Source organism: Cucurbita moschata, unplaced genomic scaffold (genome assembly GCF_002738365.1).
Source record: "Cucurbita moschata cultivar Rifu unplaced genomic scaffold, Cmos_1.0 Cmo_Scf00084, whole genome shotgun sequence".
NCBI classification, from domain to species: domain Eukaryota; kingdom Viridiplantae; phylum Streptophyta; class Magnoliopsida; order Cucurbitales; family Cucurbitaceae; genus Cucurbita; species Cucurbita moschata.
In genome coordinates this window covers 260,029-268,632 of record NW_019268600.1, presented here as the reverse complement: position 1 = coordinate 268,632, position 8,604 = coordinate 260,029, and positions in this window count along the sequence as shown.

Genomic DNA, 8,604 nt, shown 5'->3' with positions numbered 1-8,604 from the left:
GTTGTTCTTGCTTAATCCTTTAATTTTTTTTCCTCTCAATCCTTTGGGTCTTTCATGAAGGGCTTATTTTATGAGAGATAATTTCCTTCATTTTTGGGGTGTTACATATACATACTCGTTACAAACACAAAACAAGAAATAGACTCAAAAGAAGAACAAAAAATACTAGATTAAAAACAGAGGTTGGTCCATGGCCCACTCCAAAGTCCGCTCTCATCCATGACCAACTCTTAGTTACTTGAAAAAAAAATGATAAACATGGAGTGAGTAAAACTTAGTAAGTAGCCCACTAGTAGGTTCTTAATCGCGACCTTAAGCTAGGATATTACTTCTTGTTATGTTTTCACGATCTTATACTGATCTTGAAAACCTTCCCCTAAAATAACCTTCAATTTTTTCCTCATGAACACAATTTTCTCCCCATCTATCATTTTTTTAACACTTTTGAAAGTTAAAGAGTAGTTTTGATGTTTTTTTTTTTTGAAAATTCAACCGTATTTAAAAAAAAAATTATGAGTATTTTTTTAGATAAAATGCAAAGTTTAATGGTATTTTTATTAATTTAGATTATAATTTAAAAAACAATACAAATTTTTGTTGATTAAGTTAATATTAATTTTATTAAAATACATAACACCACATCAAAAATAATTTATTTGGAATAAAATTAAAACTAAAAAATCAATTTATTTTAAACTAAAAAATTAATTTATGTTAAAACTAAAAAGTATACTTCGTTTGACTAAAACATCCCTTATCCCAACTACAAAGAATTTAATTCCAAGCTCTCTTCTAATAGACAAACGATTTATTAACCTCTGTTGTAAGATTTCACTTCATCAATTTAAGTAGCGTTCAACTATAAATATCGAATTTTAAAGTATTCCTCGGCAAAGTAATCCTGTTGAAACTATCTATCAAAGGTGTTCCATAATGAGTTGTGGAGAAGTGTTTCCTTCAATTCTAATTTCAATTAAGGATGTCAATGACAAAAAAGTGCAAGAGGCTAGAAGGTTTGTAATGGAAGAAAATAACAAGAGTCATGGACATCGTTTCGTTTACAAGCTGTATCATGTGTCTTATTCATGGTTACTTAAATCTCGTTGAATTAGTGCGCCTTTCACATCAGAGACATTTCTGCCTTAAACCGAGCTCTTTGCAATAGTGAACTTATTAAAAATTCTTTGCTTGTTGCAACATTTGCTTGACACAATTGAACCAAAGGATGGTATGGACGACCATAGCTCACACTGAATTGGTCTCCAATCATGAAGTGTGACGTCGGATCTTTGTGCATACCATATTCATTAACTATAACATGGCAAGAAATTTTTTTTGTTTTGACTGGGCATGCCATATTCTGTTGTTCTTATATATCTTCAGTTAAATGTGATTAAAGCAAAGAAGTATAGACATGGTTTCCAACCAACCCTTCCTTTATAGTTAGTTCGACGAATGGATTTTTGTTATCATTTTATCGTTAACCCTTCCGCTCGATTTTGTGTTATGATATCATACAGGGAATGAGAAGCGACCTTACTTGGACAAAATTATATACCATTTGATAATTATTGTTGATAACAAAGATAAATTGAATTATAAGCATTTTAAGTTCAAAAGTAACAAATTACTTGTACACTTTTACTTATAATCTTTATATTCTTTATATAGCGATATGGAAGGGAGAGATAGAAAAGATACTCATAATATCATTATGACTATGTCATGTTTCATTAATAAAAGAGAGTAATAAATCCACAAACACACCCACATATATTTCGAGAGAGAGAGAGAGAGCTTATTATAAGTAGAGATAGCATTCTAGTAGTTGTATTGCTACTTGGGGACAAGGAACTCGAGAACTTCTTTAAAAGATGAGAGCTTATGAGTAGGTGGCGATGGATATATCACATGCACAAAAAGAAAGTTCTGCACCTTTATAATAAAAGACCAAGGAATATCATCATTATTTATAACTTCTATCACAATAATATAAATTCTTATAGGACGACGTTCTCTAGTCATACCAACCAGACCGTTCACCACACGCTTGTAGATGAAACGATGTCCACTATTCTTGTTATTCTTTTCAACTACGAACCTTCCTGCATTATGCACTACTAGGATATTGACATCCTTAATTGGTACTAAAGAATCTAAAGGCAAACCTTCCACAAGGCTCATGTAAATAGTTCCTAGAGACATTGTTAGGCCGATTTTGTTCATGAATACTTAAGAATTTGATATTTATAGTTGTAGTTGAACGCTACTTAAATTGATGAAGTGAAATCTTACAATAGAGTCTAATAAAGCGTTTGTCCATTAGAATAGGTTGGAATTAAATTCTTTATAGTTCGAGATAATAATTGTATTCTTTAAGTCATTGAGACTAGTGTTAATAGTACTTGTTAGTATATTTGAGTATAAATATTAAAAGGATTAGTTATTAAATATTGTTTGAATTAAAGCGTTTATAATCAAATGATCTTCATAACCTAATTCATAAAAAAATAAATAAAATAATTAGGAAGCATTCATGTGCTAGATCAGAATAAGATGCATAAAAAGAACTTGTCATAATTACTTTATTCATCGACCTTTAATCTTAAAAGTAACTTAAAATATTGCAATATTGTGATTCAATCGTCTATTATGAAATTAGGGCCAAACTAAAAAAATAATATTTTTAAAAGATGGAAAAATTCATAAGCCAACCAAAATATGTATTCAAAGATGAAGAATTTACAACAACAATCTCAAACAATATTAATTAGCATCTTGCCTTTTGGTTTGTCACATTTTCAAACATAAACAAACCTCAATTTCGAGTCAGTAAGTATTATGGATCATAATCGACAGTACTTTGCAAGTAGTTTTGAGCATTCACAAAAGGTCGAAAGTTGAATTTCTTTAGAATGGTAACCAAATAACCGATGATTATTGTTGAATTTCCAAAAAATACACCACAAATTTCATTTATAGATATAAATGGGACCATTGATATAAAACTCTGATTATACAATTGCATCTTCACTAACAAACCCACCTCGGAGTGATCATCTTCACTAGAGGCTGCAAATTAAGAAGCCTCCCAGGATTACTCAAAAGTGAACTTTTAAGACAAATGAAGCTATATTTGAGCAAGAAAAATCATGTTACATGTGTCTGGGATACCACGGAGACACCATTGCAAGCAATCACTACCAGCTGAAGAAAAAAGAAAACCCTTAATTTTGAAAGCTTATCAAATACTATTTGACCAATGTAAAGGAAAGCTTGAGAATAATTTATTCTCACGTCCCTCTTTGACACTTGTTGGATATATATCCGTCCTTCACATGTCGTATCATAAACATATCATATCGTAAAAACTTCGTGGTTATATCCTTCCCTAATCTATCATAGCCTTAACATCCTTAGACATATCATAGTTGTGTCGTTACCTGAACGTACCTTAGTCATAATGTTACAGGGACGTATCCTAACGCTATCGTTTTATCAATCTATCATAATCCTATCACTTTCTACCTATAACCTAATCGTATTGTTTTATGAATCCATCGTGACCATATCGTTTTTATCAATCTGTCATACCCATAGCACTTCGATACGTAACCAAACCATAACATTTCATGAACATGTCTTACTCGTATCGTTACATTACGTTTAGTGCATCCTTCTCGTATCCTATCTCAAATATACCATTGAACACATGGTACTGTACGTACTATCATACAATTCACATATTATAACATATCATAAGCATATCGATTCACAAACATTTCACACATATCAATATATATGACACTTGTAGAACCACGGGCACAGTCAACATCAAATATAACCATACGGATGGTAAGGCCACCTACCTGATTAGCTTAGGCTGGTGTCCCCAATTTATCCTTAAGAAAGTTCGATTTGTCCTTTGTATTAAAGTCAACCTATATGAACATGACATCAATTTCAATCATTTGTCTAAATTTTATGATGCTCTAGTGTTAGATTTCATGGGAATATTGCATGAGCAAAGTCTTGAAATGTCTATATATCAAAACTGTTTAACACTTTCCAAATTTTGATTTTTGGCTGGTTGTGTTTTTTTTTTTTTTTTACTTGTGTTCATAATCTTACTTTGGTGTGTTTGTTACATTTTTTTTTTAATTATGTTAGCAATTAGCCAATTTAATCAATTTATGCTTTATGTTTATTTATTTATTTTTTAATTATGTTAGTCATTACTTTTGGCTATTCATGGACTTTCTAAATTAAAGATGTAACGACCCAAAATTTTCCACTTAATTTAAGGTCGCTAGCCTATACATACCATAAACATTGAATGCGGAAGACTTCATTTAAATTCCATAAAACATAACCTTTAACTTAAAAACACAGCCATGGACTTACGTGTTTCGAAAACATCTTTAAAACAACACAACAAAAGACTCGAAATAAAATAAATAAACGTTTAAGTTTAAAACATCCTATTCTATCCTAACTCTAAGAAAATAAATGCCACTATCCTATGCATGTGCCATGATCTCGAGTTGCGATGCCATCGTCAGCCGTACAGGAATGCCTTACCTTAACCTGAAAAATGTAGTAGCACATGGCTTGAGTATTTAAAGAAATACTCAGTAAGTGACCCCACTATTGGGGTTAAATGCAACAATCACATGCAATGAAATGATGGGACCTATCTTTCGTTTCGTTTCGTTTCTTTTTCGTTTCGTTTCGTTTTCCCAATGGTGTAATCTTAACAGGTAATCGTGGACGTGTACCATATACTCTACACGCAGCCCATACGTGCGAGTATGGGCTCACCAGCTAGTTCGCACACCGCTGGGCCACTGTCCCTAGCCGGTGGGCATGCTCTGGGGGCCCACCGGGACCCGTTAAAACTAAAACCGTCACGGCAGCGCTATGCAGGGCATAACGATCGTTGTCCTGCCATTTGGATGTACGCGTCCGTACCCTCGTGATGGGATAGGGGTATCCCCCCAAATGCATGATCACGCAATATGCATGAGGTCCCACTAGTCCTACAGTCATCATTTAATGAACATAACCCCGTGTCACGTTTTCATGCTTACGTGTCATTCTCATTCTCATTTCGTTACATATCATACATATTCCTAGCGGGGTTATGTATCATGCAATTTACCGTATTTCATGTCATACAATTCATTCAGTTGCATTTCAATACTCATACAACAAGCCAAAATCGTACAAGGGCCACACATCGTCACATGCATTCATATCACATCAACTAAGCAGCATAAATAACATAACATATAGGAAGCATATCGATCCACAGACAATTCACACATATCAATATATATGACACGTGCCGAACCACAGGGCACGTGTCAACATCAAATATAACCATGCCGATAGTAAGGTCACTTACCTGGTTAGCTTAAGTCGTTGTCACGAATATATCCTTAACGAAAGTTCGATTCCATCGTTATCCTTGATGAAAGTCCATTGAACTCCAAGTTAACCTATGTGAGCCCATGACATCAATTTCAAGTTTGAACCCTATAAAATTATTTCTCTAATTTACATTGGCCATTCTTAAATTCTGATATTTTCTGTTAGACGAAATTGATGGAGTTCCTTGCTCTCTTACGTTTCCTGTTTTATTTCTTTTAAAATTATATTCAACAAAATCTTTTCTCAATCTTCTATCTTCCATCTTGCACTGTAATTATTTTGGAGATATTATTGGCCAATTTTGTTAATCTATCCTTCCTTCCAAATTTTTTTTTTCTCTTTTCAGTGTTAACCGTATTCTGGATTTCCATCTCTTCTTTCCTTTATCTTCCTTCTGATTTAGTTAATAATTATATTCTTAGTTTTTAATTCAATCGATTCATTTTGTTAGGTTCTTTTTCTATAATTCATATAAACTTATTGACAGCCTAAATCATTGCAACAATTCAGGAGATCTGAAGAGTTCGGGAGATCTAAAATATAATTGGTCGTCATTTCCTAAAACTCATACAAAATTCTTTTCATTTAATCTCTAATTCAAAACTAAATAATTGTAACAAAATTAATATTACTTAATAAAATAAGAGGAAGATTTAACATACGACTACCGACCTCTTCAAATGATGCATCTTCTCGGCCCAACAAAATCTGCTAAAACCTTTTGTTTTTTTTTTTTCTATTTGTTTTGGTAGGAATGAAGAAATTCTGGGTAAATCTTCACAGAAAAGAATTCTTGATTTATTCCTAAATTTATTTTTAAGGAAGCAGTGGTGAGAGACTAAACCGAGGAGGGATCCGTTCACAAATGTTTTTTTTTTTAATATATATATTTTTTTATTAGTTATTTATTTATTTATTTATCTATTATTATTATTATTATTATTATTATTATTATTATTTTATCTTGTTTTTCCCGGTTGTTACAAAGGATTTTATTTCTCTTGGGTCAAAACATCCTTAAAGCACAAAATTGAAGTTGTAGTTAGTCAACGTGCTAGTTTTCAAACTACTTTAAATGGGTGTAAAGAAAGTATGAGAATAACTTAGTGTCACTAATCTGACACGTGTTGGGCATGTACTGAACACTTGTTAATATAATGGATACATTACAAATTTATAATCCATCATATCAGACACTTGACTTTGAATATCTTTTGAGAGTGAAACGTACATTAAGCTTTTTTTTTAAGTATACAAATATATAAACTTATTTATATAAATTTATCTCTAATATAAAATTGATAAATTTTTTGAAATAATTCTTTTTAATTAATGTATCATTGTCACATCGGTGTCCTAGGTTTCTTAAGAATGACATGTTACTGTTAGAAACAGAAAATGAAAACCGTAAAGATCATAAGAATTGGGAGAAATCTCTCATCCAATTGAAGAATGACTAAATCAAATCTAATTCAAATAACTAGATCAAATCTAATCCAAATAACTCAATCAAATCTAATCCTAACAATCTCTCCCTTAAACTGAACACGAATAGTAATCAGTTTATATGTACGACCTCATACCAAACTTCCACCAGATAACTTCATCAATTCTCATGTGTCATTTCTGTTTATTGCTCCAGATCCATGGCTTGCCTCCATTTCTCACTCTTCAATGCTTCTTTAAAGTTTACAAAGTTTGCAGGTTTAGTAGGGGTAAACATGGCTGAGCTTCATCATCTTCTTTACAAAAAAAAACTTCTCCTATTGCATAGTCTCTCATCTAGACTGGTGGTCTCTTATTCCTCGCCTTATTCGAGCTAGGAGAGCTTGCTTCAGCCAAAGAGACAGATGAAATATTTTCCTCCGCAGTATTTTCATCTGCTGCTTCTATATCATTATTTTCATCTGCCGCTTCTATATTATTATTTTCATCTGCCGATTCTATATCATTATTTTCATCTGCCGATTCTATATCATTATTTTCATCTGCCGCTTCTATATCATAGTCTGTAAGCTTTTGACTCTTCACTAACTCCCAGCAAAACATAACTCAAACTTTTATCATCTAGCTTAGTTCTCTGAGCTGCCTCCTCTTTTTGTCTCTGAATCAACTCGAGCTCACAATATTGTTCTTCTTCCTTCTACTGCAGCTCAAGAACTAATCGTTGCTGTGCTTTTTCTACCCTTCTTCTATTCTCTTCCAGCATTTTATCTAGCTATTCTCTCTCTTTTCGTGCTTGTTTTTCTTTTTTTTCTTGTAGCAGTAAGAGCGGCTTCTTTCTCTTTCTCAAGCTCCACATCAACATCATCAAACAACTTCGTGCGACCTTCCTCTATTCGTCCCTGTATTTCTAATTTAGTCCCTTCAGAGTTTAGCATTTCTTCAACCTTCTTCTGAATTAGTTCTTCCATCCTCCTAGCTGCATCTTCTTCTAACTTCCTGCTTCACGCCTTTTCTTCTCTTCTTCCTCTTTCTTAAGCTTCTCTATGGAATGATTTCGATCAGTTGATGCACAACTAGGACTGGAACTGGACGATTTGGGGAAAGGAGATAACGAGGAAGACCTACTTCTGCGTTGGCAACTGAGGGAACTTGAATGACTGCTTCTTCTGGAATGGGTAGTGGAATGATAGGGGGAAGGACTTGGGTCCCTTCTGTTAGGTTATGGAGCTGATGCTTATTTATAGCTTGGTCAACGGTTATATCCGGTAAAGCTATATTTGGTAAAGTTTTATCCGATAAAGCTATATATGTAGTAGCTATATATAGTAGATGATTAAATCTAGTAAAGCTATATATAGTAAATAGCTATATATAGTAGATGATTAAATCTAGTAAAGCTATATATAGTAAATTGAACTATATATATATCCCGTTCGGGAGAGCTTTGAGAGGTACTTTCTATTCTCTATAATTGTCTCTTACTGTACATACGTGAAGTCATCAATAAAAAAATCCTTTTAGCTAGAGTTCTCCTTGCACTTTTCTCTATCCTTTTTTTTGTGTTCATCTAGATCGAGCGTGTGCGTTGTTGTGCGTTCCTAACACCTTCTGCTTGAACCACTTCCCAAAATTCTACTCAACCACAATTCTAACACAAGAATGGCATGAAACTCGAGAACTTCTTTAAAAGATGAGAGCTTATGAGTAGGTGGTGATGGATATATC